This window comes from Puma concolor, chromosome B1 (assembly GCF_028749965.1).
Source record: "Puma concolor isolate L17-30 chromosome B1, mPumCon1.1.hap2, whole genome shotgun sequence".
Classification (NCBI taxonomy): domain Eukaryota; kingdom Metazoa; phylum Chordata; class Mammalia; order Carnivora; family Felidae; genus Puma; species Puma concolor.
In genome coordinates this window covers 26,388,316-26,404,298 of record NC_141670.1, presented here as the reverse complement: position 1 = coordinate 26,404,298, position 15,983 = coordinate 26,388,316, and the positions used below count along the sequence as shown (strand labels likewise).

The window sequence follows — 15,983 nt, the reverse complement described above, 5'->3', positions numbered from 1 at the left end:
GCTCTGTGCTGACAGCTCAGGGCCTGGAGCCTGTTTCTGATTCTGTGTCTTCCTCTCTCTGACCCTCCCCCGTTCATGCTCTGTCTCTCTCTGTCTCAAAAATAAATAAACATTAAAAAAATAAAATAAAATAAATCATTTAAAAAACATGTATTTTCCAATCAAATCGAATGGAATCCAACTGAATAAATAATTTAACGTTTAAATTAAAAGTGGGGGGGATTTTTCACTCTGATTGGGGAACTGCCTGGGTTCCCAAATTCTTGGGCAAATATCTGGATCAGAATCTCATTTTTCAGTGCCCAGTCATGAGGGATTAAACATCCATATCCCTACAAACGAGCTGCAAGTAATAGACACAGTTGGGAGCTCCAGCTCTCTCTCATGACGGGTACAACCTCCGGCAAGATGCATTCATGCCCCTGGGTCTCATCTCTACATGGGATGACAAACCACACCATGTTCCAGAGGGTTCTAAGGGAATAAAGTATGTGGCAGTGCTTTATAAAGGGCAAAGTCACCAAGCAGCGCAAACAGTTGTGTCTGAGGTATGGAGAGAGAGCAGTTCAGATTTCTGAGGCAGCACTGTACCCAGGGAACATTCTGGTGTCTCCTGCCGAGGTCACGCAAAGACAGGGTGAGATGGCAGCTCCTCTCGGGAGCTCTGAGGTGGAGTTCTGACTTGAAGAAGTAAACCATGGGAAGGATTGGGGGAGAGCCAAATCTCAAGTTGTTTTGCAAACATGTCACCCCTATGTTCATTTTCTGGGGGAGAGAACGCCTGGCTATAAGGGTTGGTGACTACTGGATCTTTCCTCCCAAAGACTTCCTCCACTCTTTAGGAAGGGTGTGTGTGTGTGTGTGTGTGTGTGTGTGTGTGTGTGTGTGTGTGTGGTGGGGGGAATCAGGAAGAATGGTAGGGAGGAGAGGAGCTGGGGCAACTTGAAAGAAATTCAGACTACAAACCTGAAGACATGTATTCTCCATTCAAATCGAATGGAATCAAACTGAATCAATGACTCCGTCTTCCAGCCTTGCCCACCTTACTGAACACCCCACCACGTCCTTCTCTTCAGCAGGCTGCCTTTCTCCCAGTAACTCCTTTTTAACCGCCTTAAGGTTTCATCTGTTTTAAGGGGAGGTGACTTTAGAGTATGTAGTGCCATTTGCCCCCTAGCTACCCCCCCTTACTGGAGCCGGGTGTTCTCTGCACGCACAGAAGAGCCTCTGGTGTCAGAGTGGCAGTGTGTGGGAGTCAGCGTGCTACCCTCGCTCCAGCCCGTTCCCCCAAGGAAGATGTGGGAAAAAGAGCCTGAACACAAAGGGCTGATCCTGCCAGGCTTTGTGTGTTTGTAAGAGTTAGAGGGTGCAGGCTGGAGGTGGAGTGGGCAGGGGGAGGGAGGGGAGAAGGAAGGTGAGAAGGCTGCGTGTGACTCACTCCGAAAGAATTGGGCTGTCTGATTTTCTACATTCTCAGGGGCTGGGAAAGCAAACGCAAATGACCTCAAATTTAGCTAATAGAGAACATTGATTTCCTTTATGCGGCACAGCCAAATGCATCCAGCTTCCACTTAAATATTGCCAGCAAGTATTTTTCAGGTCTTATAATCAAACCCTCTTTTTAGGTCACCTTTAAAATTTCCCTAGCTGTCCCTTTGAGGAGCTGCATTCAGGGATGATGTCTCAATTCAGAAAAGGCGGCTGACTGTTAATTATGCTGCCGATATGCATTTCTTCCTTCCTTTTGTGGAGAGTAGAGAGAAACAGACAGCCATTCCTTCTCCTCTAGAGCTGTCATTGTCCTGAGTTTACAGCACTACTGTATATACGTGACCCCTCTCTGGCAGTCTGCTTCTAGCTTTCCTTGTCCACCAACCTTTCAGCCGAGCCCAAGGATGGCATTTATCAGAAGCACGAGAGCAGCAGATTAATTCCAGCACCAGAACGAGCTGGAAGAGAGCGTACTCTTTTTTGTTAGTTTCCCTGGCCGACTACATCGTAATTACTTCCTATGGTGTCTGTGCTCCTTTAACCTGACTTCAGGTGAGAGTACAGAAAGCAAATGATGCTTTCACTGTCGCATGCCTCCATGTGAACATGTATATAGAGTCTGTGAACTGACCATATCAAGAACCACAGAACATTTTATTATCTAAACCGGGTACATTGTTGTATTTAGTTTCACGAGAGGAAAATTTCAACATCCCTCCTCCTCCGGGAGGCTGTCTAGGAAACACATCTCAGCAGTTTGAGAAATTCTCCTGCCCTGGGTGTTCCTGGCTTCCTGCTGTGTTTTCACTCCTGCTCCCCTCCCCTCCTGCCCCCCCCATCCTAATGAATATTCAGCCTGCATCCTTCAGCCAGGATTTTGAATAGGATGCTTCCTGTTTTCCTATTAGAGATTAACTGTTGTCCTGGGTAAAAGGGATTGTTTGGTAAGAACTTGCAGCTGGGAATTCCTGTTTATTTTCCATTCTGACCCCGGTTCTGGGGATAACATACATCTCATAGTTTCAAATAAAGCCTTGTATAGTCCAACGCGTGTTAGGCCTGACTCTGTATTACAAATACCTATGTATTTTAAACCTGCCTACTTCTTCTGTCTCACTGTGAGCAACTCAAAGACAGGGATTAGGTTTTATTAATTTCTCTTTTCTGGTGCCCAACACAGTGCCCAGAACAGAGCAGAAACTCAATAAAATTTGGTGAATGGATGAATAGGCATCGTGATTATAAGTTCCAGAGAGGGATGATCATAATCATCCATCATTGTCCTGAGGCTAGGAAGGGATAAAGAAAGATGAAGATTCGTGTGTACCTATTGTGTGTCCTTGTCAGAGTAGTGATTACCTAAGCACGTTGTGGCATGACCCATTGGGTCCTGGACTGGGGTTTTTAGTCTTCTGCCTTTAACAACCGTGGATTTTCCACTTTTCTCTCAAGTGCTTTGTCGTTGCTACAGCTTTACCTGGTTACAGGGGCTACATGGATCAGGGCTGTGGTTCCTTGCTTGCTGTGTGCCTCAGAAGCCAGTCACTGAGGGTGGTTTGTGAACCCTCGGTGGCTACCTGGGTAGACTCGAGGTGTTCCAGAAGAATTAATTCACAGGCAGGTGATGGTTTTGTCACTTTACAGAGAAAGTGACAAAAGCATGTTTGGAAGTGTAGTTCTACCAGAGCCGTTTATAAATGTGTAGAGATTTGCCGTGTGGATTTTTGATCTGTGACTAGGGTTTCTTGGGATTTGCCCTGAGGAAATGGTCTAGGAACCCTTTCACAATTAAAAGGAAATCATGGGTGTCTTTCCTGAAGACTTTATGGATGATGTGTGTGGAAGGGCACTTACCATCTCAAGTAAGAAATATAAACACCTTGTATTTCCTTCATACTCCTTTAAAAAAATTTTTTTTAATGTTTATTTATTTTGAAGAGAGACAGAGACAGAATGCGAGTGCGTTAAGGCAGAGAGACAGGGAGGCACAGAATCCGGGCTCTGAGCCGTCAGCACAGAGCCTGACATGGGGCTCAAACTCACAAACTGTGAGATCATGACCTGAGTCGAAGTCGGTCGCTCAACCAACCGAGCCACCCAGGCACCCCTCCTTCATACTCCTTTTTAAAGGCTGCAAATGTACTTTTCAAACATGATTTCATGACTCCTTTGAACCAAGCCTGAGAAAAATAATGGATACACTTAACATTTGCTGAAACGTCCCAATAGCTTCCTCTTGCCCTGGGGATAAAGTTCCCCTGCAGCTACCTCTCCCTCCTCTCTCCACACCCTTTCTCAAACACTAACCTCCAGTCGCACCTCAGGATGGAAGCTTCTAACCTGCAAGGTCTTGCCTTCAGCCTTCGTGTCATTGTCCCTTTCACCAGGAATCCCTCTCTCGCACTCTGCACCAGGTCTGGTCCCCTTGCTATTTGCTCCCACAGAGGGACCTGAAAAGAGAAATGAAGGGCCCACAGTGCATACACTTTTAAAGAGTGATCACAACTTTTTGGTTATTTGAGATGTAAATAGGAACTCTCTGAGCTCAGGGTTGTCCTCTTTGTAACAACCCACGTCCTTCTGTTTATGTATTTGAATTGATGTCCTTTCAAAAGTTGCTGCCAGAATTGTATTTCAGAGAAGCCAGGAAGAGCTTGTCAAGCCTCTTGACTTGTAGTTTGGATGGTTTTGTTTTGTCAGATTACCTTGGCTGTCCAAGGAAAGAGTAAATCACACCCCAATCCTTGACTTCTTCCTCTGGATAGTTTAACATATTATTAGTAGTTTGACCATCATTCAAATTCCATTATTAGGAAGCTCTGAAGATTACCCGACTTTTCTGATTATATTAGAATATCCTTTTATTTAATGTTACTTAAAATAGAGGTATGCAGAGGCTTAGAAGCCTTTTGGTTATATAAGATACTTTGTGACACTATTATTTTAATCAAGTTAGGTAATCGTTATTATTAATAATATGCACAGCAGCAGGAGGGCCTAGAGAGCAGATTTTGAAGAAGACCATACCAATCGTGATATGTAAATTAACATCTCTGTGGCCCAGCAATGGAAAGGACAATAATACCTACCTTGTAGGATTACAATGGGGGCTAAATAAAATAATGCGTAGAAAGAGTTTAGGATTATACATAGCACAAGGTAAAGTCTCACTTAAGCGCTACCATAGGAGTACTGACTACAATGACTCCATCTTTGGTCCCTCATCTTGTTCTTGCCCGTGCAGTGACCTCCCTCAGGGCCACGTATTCCAAGCCTCGAGGAGGTTAGTGTATGCCCTGACTGGAATATGGGAAGGCTTTTTCTGATTTTCCCTAAAGTGGTGCACAAAAGGCCCCACTTGAGGTAACCAGAGAGGACTGATGCACAGACAGTGCCACTTTAGGTAACTACCCCGTGACCTTACCACCATGCCCTTTGCTCCATAAAAGCTGTGCCTTGACGTCCTGGTGGGGTGGAGAAGCAGCTGCCATAGATCTTCTGTCCACCTGACAGTAAGTTATACTGAATAAGACTCCGTTAATGGTATGGAGTGCCTTGCTTCATTTTTTGGCCTCAAAGTGCCTTCTCAGTTGGAGATACATTATTGTACATCTCAGGAGGATATATTAAGGACTCTCCTCCACTTCTAATAGCTACCTATTTTATTATAAAATACATACTAGCAAGTGCTCCTTTACATTTCCTGATGAGGGAGTTTAGCCATTTCCTTTCTCAAATTCACAACCTGTAGGTGCCATAAAAGTTACAGCCATTGTGGGACAGCGAGTTCCAGACTTAGATCTTGTTTTCCCTTCCTGTGGTGCTAGGAAGTGGGACCTAAACTCTCTCAGGCCACGTAAGTCCCACAAGCCACTTGACACTTCCTCATGGAGAAACCCTGCGGCCCATAGCTCACTGTGGAACAACACTGTCTCTGCCATTTGCCTCCATCATGGCGTCTTTGTTCTGTCTCTCATCACTACTTGGTTGGCCAGCTCTTTCCCACACTGGGCCTTGACATGATTCATCTAATGGCCTTAGGCCAGCTATCTCCTGCCCATAGTCACTCAATAAAAGTTCACTGTGAGGGGCACATACATGGCAAATATCCCTTCTCAAGGTGGATAGATGAGAAAATAACTGCCTTATTTTAATCTCAATTTACTTTTCTTCATTTTACTGGTTTAGTGAAAAAGTATGAGGAGAATTGACTACAATTTTCTTTTTTTTTTTAATTTTTTTTTTCAACGTTTATTTTTATTTTTGGGACAGAGAGAGACAGAGCATGAACGGGGGAGGAGCAGAGAGAGAGGGAGACACAGAATCGGAAACAGGCTCCAGGCTCTGAGCCATCAGCCCAGAGCCTGATGCGGGGCTCGAACTCACGGACCACGAGATCGTGACCTGGCTGAAGTCGGACGCTTAACCGACTGCGCCACCCAGGCGCCCCTACAATTTTCTTAACTAATCAGCCAACAAATCCTTCAGGATATGAAGAGGCATCCAGCTCCTATTTCAAAGGACAGCTTAAATTTTGTGGTCATTATTTTATTGATGAGTTACTGGCTAGCAAATGTATCAGCCTGGTATTCAAGGTGGGCCTACTAAATGGAATTATAATCAGAAAGATGTTTTTAATATTCTTTTTTTTTTAAGTTTATTTATTTTGAGAGTTGGTGGGGGGGGCAGAGAGAGAGAGAGAGAGAGAGAGGGAAAGAATATCAGGCAGGATCCACGCTGTCAACGCAGAGCCCTACTCGGGGCTCCATCTCATGAACTGTGAGATCAAGAAGGGAGCTGAAATCAAGAGTCATGCTTAACCAACTGAGCCACGCAGGTACCCTGATGTTTTCAAAGTTCCATTAGGATTTCTCAAATAGGTTTTATTGGACATTTTTGGTTTTTACTGATATGGTATGGTAGACACATTTTTTAAATTTTTTTTTTCAATGTTTTTTATTTATTTTGGGACAGAGAGAGACAGAGCATGAACGGGGGAGGGGCAGAGAGAGAGGGAGACACAGAATCGGAAACAGGCTCCAGGCTCTGAGCCATCAGCCCAGAGCCTGACGCGGGGCTCGAACTCACGGACCGCGAGATCGTGACCTGGCTGAAGTCGGACGCTCAACCGACTACGCCACCCAGGCGCCCCCTGATATGGTATGGTAGACACATTTTTAAAGACTTTCTTGTGTATAAAGGTGAGAGAAGAAGCCCTCACTGACACATGTGGGTTTTATTATTCTTTATCCATTCTTCAAGAACACATACCCTGTGGGGGCACCTGGGTGGCTCAGTCGGTTAAGTGTCTGACTTCAGTTTAGGTTATGATCTCACGGTTCGTGGGTTCGAGCCCCACGTCGGGCTCTGTGCTGACAGCTCAGAGCCTGGAGCCTGCTTCAGATTCTGTGTCTCCCTCTCTCTCTGCCCTTCCCCTACTCATGCTCTCTCTCTCTCTCAAAAATAAAATAAAAACATTAAGAAATTTTTTTAAAAAAGAACATATACCTTGTAAAAAACAAAAAAATAAGATCAGTATCTTTTTTTTTTCCCATTTGGCCATCAAAATGGCTTCTGGTTTTGAATAGATAACTATTTTGAAGCTCTTCTCAGGCCCAGGTTTGAAGACTCCACACCCCCTTTCCATGTTCCGTCTCCCACGAGTTTGTGTGGTATCACAGAGAGACATTGCTTTGGGAGTAAGGGATTCTGATTCTCCTTTGTCAATTAGGAGACATTGGAGACATTCTTCCTTGAAGCATGGAAGAAGGAAGGAAGAAGCAAAGGAAGAAGCAAAGCTGATCAGCCGTTCATTCCATAGCAGCCTGACTCTTACAGTCCGGAACTCAGTTTCCCATCTGGCTGTTGAACTTGCACTTGACTGGATAAGGTTTACTCATCCTTAGAGCTGTACTATTTTTTCATCTATCTGAAGGAAAAACTGGAGGAGGTCTCAAGGGTTTATAATACTCTGAAGACAAGGACAGAATGTAAAAATTCCATTCTGCTAGAACTATTAAAATCCATCCCATAGAAATACTTGACTTGGATACATTATCTATTTAGATGATAAAGTTGCGGGTATAATAATTTATGATATGATAGCTGCTTCCTGTGCTAAATTCTGAGTTTGTTTATTCATCCTGGAAACCATTATAGTCAAATTAATAGGAAGAAGGAGATCCCCGGACTCTGTGTACCTGGCAGTTCCTGAAAACAGCCCAGAGTTAGTTACTGGATGGCCTCCAGGTAAAATTCATGTACACAGGAGTGTGGGAACCCTCTGGAAAGCCCTCTACCTCCTCTTTCACTTATTTAAACAAATTCAAGTCACTTCCTTAGAACTATGCCCTTTAAAGACAGATCATTGTAACAGTATTTTGATTACAGTGCACTGGAGGCAGAATATCTTATAAGTATATAAAGATGCAATATTAATTTGTCCCTAGTCTAAGCTCTGTTATATTTGCCATGTGTAGGTGCTAGTGCATTCTGATAATCTGAGGAGAATCCATAATGTTTACAGAGAAGATTGGAGCTTACTTGCAATGGAATCACTTCTTTAGAAGCTGCCTGTTATAGGATGTCTGGTTTTGTTTACTGCAGATAGCAAACGGCTAATGAAAACAGTTAACACGAATGGAATTTTCACAATTAGCCATCGGTAAAATGAGGATTAGAAAGACCTTTCTGTCTTGCGGGGTTGGCATAATGGTTAATGGAGGCAATTTGGGTAAAGAATTTTGAAGAGTGCCTGGCATTCAGATAATTCTTTAAAAAATGTTAGGTAGTGTTGTTTCATCGCTAGTAAGTGAGCATGAGTCTATGATGAGTGCTAGAGACATTTTGTAGTCAGTAGAAACTCTGGTCTCAAGAGGTTGTGACAGTCTGCTAACCTCTAGTGTTGGAGAGAATCTGCAGAAACACTGTTTTCCACCCTTCTCTCTCCTAGGCGCTTAACTTAAGGAAGCCATTTGGTTTAATTAAATATCCTAATAGGGGCCTGAAGTTTCTGTGGGCCATTTTTATCTCAAAAAGATCAGGTGTTTTATAGCCATTTAAGAATATGCATTGAAGCAGACACCTGGGTGGCTCAGTGGCTTAAGCGTCTGACTTCGGCTCAGGTCATGATCTCACAGTTAGTGAGTTCGAGCCCCATGTCGGGCTCTGTGCTGACAGTTCAGAGCCTGGAGCCCGCTTCAGATTCTGTGTCTCCTTCTCTTTCTCTCTCTCTCTCTCTGCTCCTCCCCAGCTTGTGTTGTCTCTCTCAAATAAATAAACAAACATTAATAATAAAAAAGAATATGAAACTTAGAGGATTACTAGATGAGAAGCAAAGATTGTAAAAAAAGCATGTTGCTGGTGAGATGACATGAAAATACAAAAACATATGTATTACAAAATGGAAAATGTCTAGAATGTCTGCATGAGGGAACTCTGGGATGCTGGAGAAACCCATTTCCTGACCAGTGGTTTCTGGAGGGGGAGCCAGGCCCTTCCTCTGCTAGCCTTGACCTGTGTCCCAGACTTGCCTTCTCTCCCTCCGCCTTGGAAGGTCAGGCAGAAGGGCCTTTGCTTTAATCCCACAGTTACAGTTCAGTCAGCCCTTCCTGTGACCCTCACCTCTGACCTGGATGTGATCACCCCTCCTTTGTGCCCCCCACCAGTGTCTGTCAGCACCTATAACACTACTGTCCTTGCATAAGTTCAAATCTCCTTATAGCTTCCTTCATGGTAAAGACTCTTTGTTATTCATTCTTATATTCCTGTGCTTAAACCAGTGTCCCATATTTAGCAGGTGCTCAAAAAACATTTCAAATGAATACAATAAAACTAAAATTAAATTAAATTACTGTAGTGCAAATTTGGTTGCCCCGGCATCCATTTCCAAGACACCCACCCTGAATAAACATATTATCTACCCGGCAACTAGCAAAACATCTAGATAATTAACCAGAACCATCCCCTCAACCCTGAAGCTCCCCTGTTAGAAAGCCCTGGGTGACCTGGGTACCTGGCCACCTGAGGGACTCCACTTCTCCCCATTCCCTAATTCCGGCTCTTATATTTTAAATTCACAAATAAAGAGTGAAACCCTAGGCACCTCACCATTGGCCCTGCTAAAGGCAGAGTGTTGGTCTACGTTCCCTTCCACCCATGACCTCGTTTTGTGGCCCTTGGGTGTGCCATGTGCCCTCCAGGAGCTGCGTGTAACAAATCTTGTTCTTCCAAGTTCCCTGATGGTTATTGCCAAGGTTGTCTTGTGATCACGATAAGAACCACCAGAGACAATCCAGTCACAACCCTGGCACTGGTCTGAAAGGTCTGTCAGGACTGCTACAAGTGGTAGGGGCCCAGGGCAGTGTCTCAGGCTGAGAGCATCGCTATCAATAGGCTGAGACCCACACACCAATGGTACAAAACGTTATCTTGGCACCTGAGATAAATGAGGTACTCGATAAAGGGTAGTTTCATTATGATGATAGGTAACAAATGATGTCACATCATGTATGACATTTCTCAACTAGTATCTGAAATACCATCTTAGGTGGAAAAGTTACAGTCCATATTTTTAAAAAGTTACTAAACAATGAAAGCCTGAATATACAGTTGAATTTCTCTTGTGTGTTAAACTCTCCTGAACATATTTCTTTTACAAAATAAATTTTATGTTTCCTGGTTATGGAAATATTAGGTGTTAATTACAGTAACTTTTTTAAACATTGCAATAACTTTAAAATACAGAAAAAAGGGGGCACCTGGGTGGCTCAGTTGGTTAAGTGTCTGACTTCGGCTCAGGTCATGATCTCAGAGTGGGTTTGAGCCCCACGTCAGGCTCTGTGCTGACAGCTCAGAGCCTGCAGCCTGCTTCGGATTCTGTGTCTCCCTCTCTCTCTCTCTGCCCCTCCCCTACTCATGCTCTGTCTCTGTCTCAAAAATAAACATAAAAAAAATACAGAAAAAGAATCATGCCTAGCTCCATCATTTAGAGATAATCATATCAACATATAAATATTGCTTCAGTCTCTTTTTCTACGCAAGAATCTTTTCTGTTTAACATAATTGTGATTCATTCCTTTATTCATTTCATAAATATTTATGAAATGCTTATTATGTGCCAGGACTGTGTATATTATGATTATTTAGAAAATATAATTTTGTATCCAGCTTCGAGTTAATAGACTAACAGACATTTGCCAATATTATTAAAAACCCTTTGTAAATATGATCATGCTTTATTTAATTAGCACCCTCCTGTTGAACATTTGGGTCCTTTTCAACAGTATAATGCTGTGATAAAGTTTTGTGTAGCATGCTTTAATCCTACAATTTTAGCGTGCTTTCTTTAGGAAAGATTCCCATGCATGAATTCATTCACTGGGGAGGAAAGCTATGAACCCTTTAGGACTTTTGACACATTTACCAACTTGCTTTCCAAAATGGGTTACCAACTAATTGAATAATATATATAACTACAGAAATGTGTATAAACACACAGAAAATGTTTTCTCTGTTTTTATAAAATCGCGAAAAATAGAGTGGAAAAAAAGGCAAGCCTCACAATCGAGGCTTGAGCGACAGAACAGTGAAGAGATGGCGATCCACCCATCTTAATTTCTCAAATACTTGAAATTCATTCAGAGTAGACGAGTTGTCTGGAGGTTGCGACCATGCTCGGAGGGAGCAGGGAGAGTCTGGCGGAGGCGCCTTGTTCCTAATCCCATGTCTCCTAAAAGCACCAAACCTTGGTAATTTAAGCGAGACGTCTCTTTGGTATGCCTAGAAGCGCCTACAACCAGGACAAAGTGAGGACAAATATAGCCAATGATCATACGCACACAAGAGTTTCATGTAACCAGTAAAATCAAGATTTCTTTAAAGGCTTAGGATTTCTTTCATGTTCAATGCGCTTATTTATTTTTAGATAGGAGGGGCTCCAGGCAGAAGCAAGCAGTGTAATATCATCTTGTATTGTCTTGTCTTGGAGGAAATTAGCCAGGAATTTGATTCGTTTTTAGCCGTGACATTCCAGGAAGGCTTTAAGCTGACTACAGGGAGCTAATATTTTCTAAAAGTAATTTGGGCCAAAAGAGACACAGACTTCTGAGGCAGAAGATGCAAACATTGCATGCGTGCTTCAGTTTTGTTACGTTCTCTTCTCTTCTCTCCCATCTGAAATACGATATATACGTTTAGGAAATTAAGGGGATTGCAGTGATATTTTAAGATTTTCCTTACAACTGATAGTGAGTATAAAGCTCAGAAATTTGGCCCTAAGTAAAAAGTTAAGAGTATTTACCTGTCAGTTCTTAGGGCCCTTTCCCAAAGCATGCTCATTAAAGCTGAACATTTTTTTTTTTCACATTGTTCCCATTATTTAATTGGTGAAAACATTTCAGATCTAAACTCTTAACAACTTTCAAGTATAAAATAAGCATTGTTAGCTATAGTCATCGCTTTGTACATTAGATCTCCGGAATTTAGTCAACTTTCAACTGAAAGTTTTTACCTTTGACCAAATCTCCCAATTTCCCCCACTCCCAGCCCCTGGGAGCCACCAATATTCTCCATTTTTCCATTCCTTTACCTGCCTCCCCTCTGTAACCATCAGTTTGTTCTCTATAGTTAAGAGTCTGTTTCTTGGTTTGCCTCTCCCCCCCCCCCTTTTTCCCTTTGCTCATTTGTTTTATTTTTTTAAATTATATTTAATTTAAAAATTTTTTAAATATTTACTTATTTGGGGGGCCAGCACAAGTAGAGGGGGGGCAGAGAGAGGGGGACAGAGGATCTGAATCAGGCTCTGCACTGACAGGCTGACAGACTGATGTCAGGCTCGAACTCACAAAAACAAACCATGAGATCATGACCTGAGCTCAAGTCAGATGCTCAACCGAGTGAGCCACCCAGGTGCCCCGTCGTCTGTTTTGTTTCTTAAATTCCACGTGTGAGTGAAATCATATGGTATTTGTCTTTCTCTGACTTACTTCACTTAGCAATACACTCCCTAGCTCCATCCACGTCATTGCAAATGGCAAGTTTTCATTCATTTTGATGTCTGAGTAATATTCCACATTTTCTTTATCCATTCATTAGTCGCTGGACACTTGGACTGTTACCATAGTTTGGCTATTGTAGATAATGTAAAGATGGAAATTTAGCTAACTCTTTTTTTTTAATTTTTTTTTTAATTGAATTTTTTTTTTCAACGTTTATTTATTTTTGGGACAGAGAGAGACAGAGCATGAACGGGGGAGGGGCAGAGAGAGAGGGAGACACAGAATCGGAAACAGGCTCCAGGCTCTGAGCCATCAGCCCAGAGCCCGACGTGGGGCTCGAACTCACGGACCGCGAGATCGTGACCTGGCTGAAGTCGGACGCTTAACCGACTGCGCCACCCAGGCGCCCCTAGCTAACTCTTATAAACACAAAGGTTCATCATGTCTTCAACTGGTTACAAGTGTTATACACATGAGGTCCTGATTTCAACCCTCATTATGACACAGTTAATTGCATTCGGCTTCGTTACCAGGCTACCCTGTCCTCCACTGAATTGGTATGTGTAAGGACAGTGAGGGTACAAGGTGTAAGGAGACCTTGGGAAGGAGGAAGAATGGAGGTAGGAGCTTCTATTATTGGCCCACTAGTATGTACCATTCGTTTTACAAGGAGGACCAGACGAAAGAGTAATGGTAGATCACTCACTACAAATTCATCCCCAGCATGGGGATGGAAAGAAATGCATTTAATACTGGAGCAGTGATATTTATGTGTCTGAAGGACAGTCCATTTCAAATTACACTATATCAAAGCACGATATACATATAAAGACATGATCATTAACCACTATCAGCCTAGGTCCCTCATTTCTTATCTAGCTCATTCGCTCATTCAATAAATAGTTATGAAAGGCCCATTCCATTGTGTGCCAAAGTTCATACATGAAAGGTTATTCCTCTTATACAAGACAGGGGCTAGATGACACAACCTTTAGCATGCCATAAAACCAACCTAAACTCTGGTAGATCATCTGATCTAGGAGTGACTTGGCAAAGTCAATAGATGGGTCTCCTGTTCTGGGGAGGAACTACATTGGTACATGAGCTGTCCATGAGGTAACTGATTTCCTGGGAACAGATAAGGCCAACTAAAATGAGACAGTCAAAAGAAAAGAGGTCTGGATGAGGGAACTTGGAGAACTTAACATTCCAGGGATGTCAGAGGAGAAGCCATTGAAGATGGTTTAGGGAGGAATGATGGAAACATAACCACTTTATCCCCTTAAGTGAAACCAAGATTTTACCATATTAAATATGGAAAAGGGCAGCTTGAGCAAAGCCGAGGTTCACCCTTTCTCTGTCTCCAGAAATCAGTACCTCTCTTCCACTGTCATAGGGAGACTTTTCTCCTCTTACAGAACTTTGGTTCAAATGGGGACATCTGAAACAATAGTCCCCACAGCCTGACTGAGGCAAGGCTACTGTATTTCCACGTGACCCTTCTAATCTCAAAGGCAGTTTCTCTCAACCTCTTCTTCCAGCTAAAGCAATAGACACGGTGGGTGACATTTGCCAGGGTGTCTGGGTAAAATGCAATCGCAAGTATATGGAATGAAAGAAATGGTAAACCTGTGTGACATGTTAAACTCTACCATATACATAAAGAAAAAAATTTTTTGAGAGAGAGAGAATGCGCACAGGTGAGCAGAGGAGGGGTAGAGCGGGGGAGGGGCAGAGAAGTAATGTGAAACCAGAAACTGTGGGAATGTAGGTGCATGGACATCACAGCTTGTGTCAGGACATGATGACACCCATGACTGGGCACATCCACAGACACTGCATGGAAGCCAATGTGCCAGGACGAAGGAAACTGAGGTCCATCCTGGGGAAGAGAGAAGAAGACGGGGAGGCCAATCTTTAATATTCAATGGTCTGAGTTTACATCTTGAATTGACCTTACTTTAAACCAAAAGTGACAGAGATCCTGAGTTGAAATAGCTAATATGCTAAATTAGGTTCTATGACACACATGGAGATAAAGTTACACTTCTAAACACCTGAGGCATAAGTTTTACTTTTTATTTTTTGAAAGATTGAAAGAGAGAGAGGGAAAGAGAGAAGTGGCTGGCTCGTGTTCCTGAAGGGAGGCTCAAGCTCACCAGAAGTGCAGAACTGGAGTTCACCTGAAGCAGGGCTCGAACTCATGAACCGTGAGATCATGACCTGAGCTGATGTCAGATGCTTAACCGACTGAGTCACCCAGGCACCCTTGAGGTATAAGTTTTAAACCTGTTCTATCTTAAACACAGTGTCTCCTCTTGCCTGTTTTGGGACAATATTTTACCCCTTTCTCTCTGGTACAGCTAATCTCTGTCTGCTAGCTGCTCTGAGTTAGTCACGCTTCTGCAATTTATTACTCTGCACACACACACACACACACACACACACACACACACACACAAAGAAAAGAAAAAGAAAAAGAAAAAGAAAAAGAAAAAGAAAAAGAAACCCTTTTCTTGACCTCTCCTGCCCCTTAAGCTACATCTGCATTTCTTATCTCTCCTACCTCAACTTCCTATAAACACACACACTATCTTTACTCACTCAATTCCTGCTCATTTCTTTTTTTTTTTTTTTAAATTTTTTTTTTTTCAACGTTTATTTATTTTTGGGACAGAGAGAGACAGAGCATGAACGGGGGAGGGGCAGAGAGAGAGGGAGACACAGAATCCGAAACAGGCTCCAGGCTCTGAGCCATCAGCCCAGAGCCTGACGCGGGGCTCGAACTCACGGACCGCGAAATCGTGACCTGGCTGAAGTCGGACGCTTAACCGACTGCGCCACCCAGGCGCCCCAATTCCTGCTCATTTCTAAAGGGACTGTCATTTGGTGTCCATCACCATTATTCTACTGCCAGTGAGCTTGCAAAGTTCACAAAAAGCAATCGCTTCTTTTGAGGTCCCCTGATCTCCGGTGTGCCTGAAATATTTGCCAATGTTGACCAAGCTCTCATCTCCTTTTCCCAACTCTTCCTTTGAAAATTCTTCCTTATTCTACTTCATCGTAAGTTAAAATGTTCTCACTTTCTGCAGGCCTGGTTAATTCCAGACACTGAAGTCCCTTTGTGGATTCACTTATTCAAGTTGGATGTTAGACCGATGTGCCTGTTTAGTTTTTGAAGGTAAAGAAACAAATTACCGGATGGAAACCTAGTTGGTGACCCAGGTACACGGACACCAAACTAAAGAACTGGTGTCTGGAACTCTCTCGTTGCCCAGTGGGAAAATACTAAATCACCCCAGCGATTTGTGCTATCTGGCAGACACAATCTGATTTATGTGGCATGCATTTACATAAATTAGCCTCGTTTTCCTTCTTCCTGCTTAACTGTCTCACAAGAAAGACCTCCCAGCCTTTGGGAAGATGGGAGCCATAAGGCTGAGCTGTGGTGACCATCTGACACTAGGGAGAGTTGGCCTGTAATTAACCATGGTA

The 15,983-nt window shown here is 43.0% G+C and overlaps 1 long non-coding RNA gene across 3 annotated transcripts in view; it reads right to left on the bottom strand.

The window, feature by feature from the left end:
* Window positions 1–15,983, bottom strand: part of LOC147581516 (uncharacterized) — a 188,454-nt gene that overhangs the window by 26,987 nt on the left and 145,484 nt on the right. For 2 of the 3 annotated variants that reach the window (XR_015249986.1, XR_015249987.1), the window contains exon 2: window positions 3,799–3,941. The exons of the other annotated variant lie outside the window; for it this stretch is intronic. This is a non-coding gene — a long non-coding RNA (uncharacterized LOC147581516). The remainder of the gene's footprint in view (window positions 1–3,798; window positions 3,942–15,983) is intronic. 3 annotated transcript variants of the gene reach the window in all.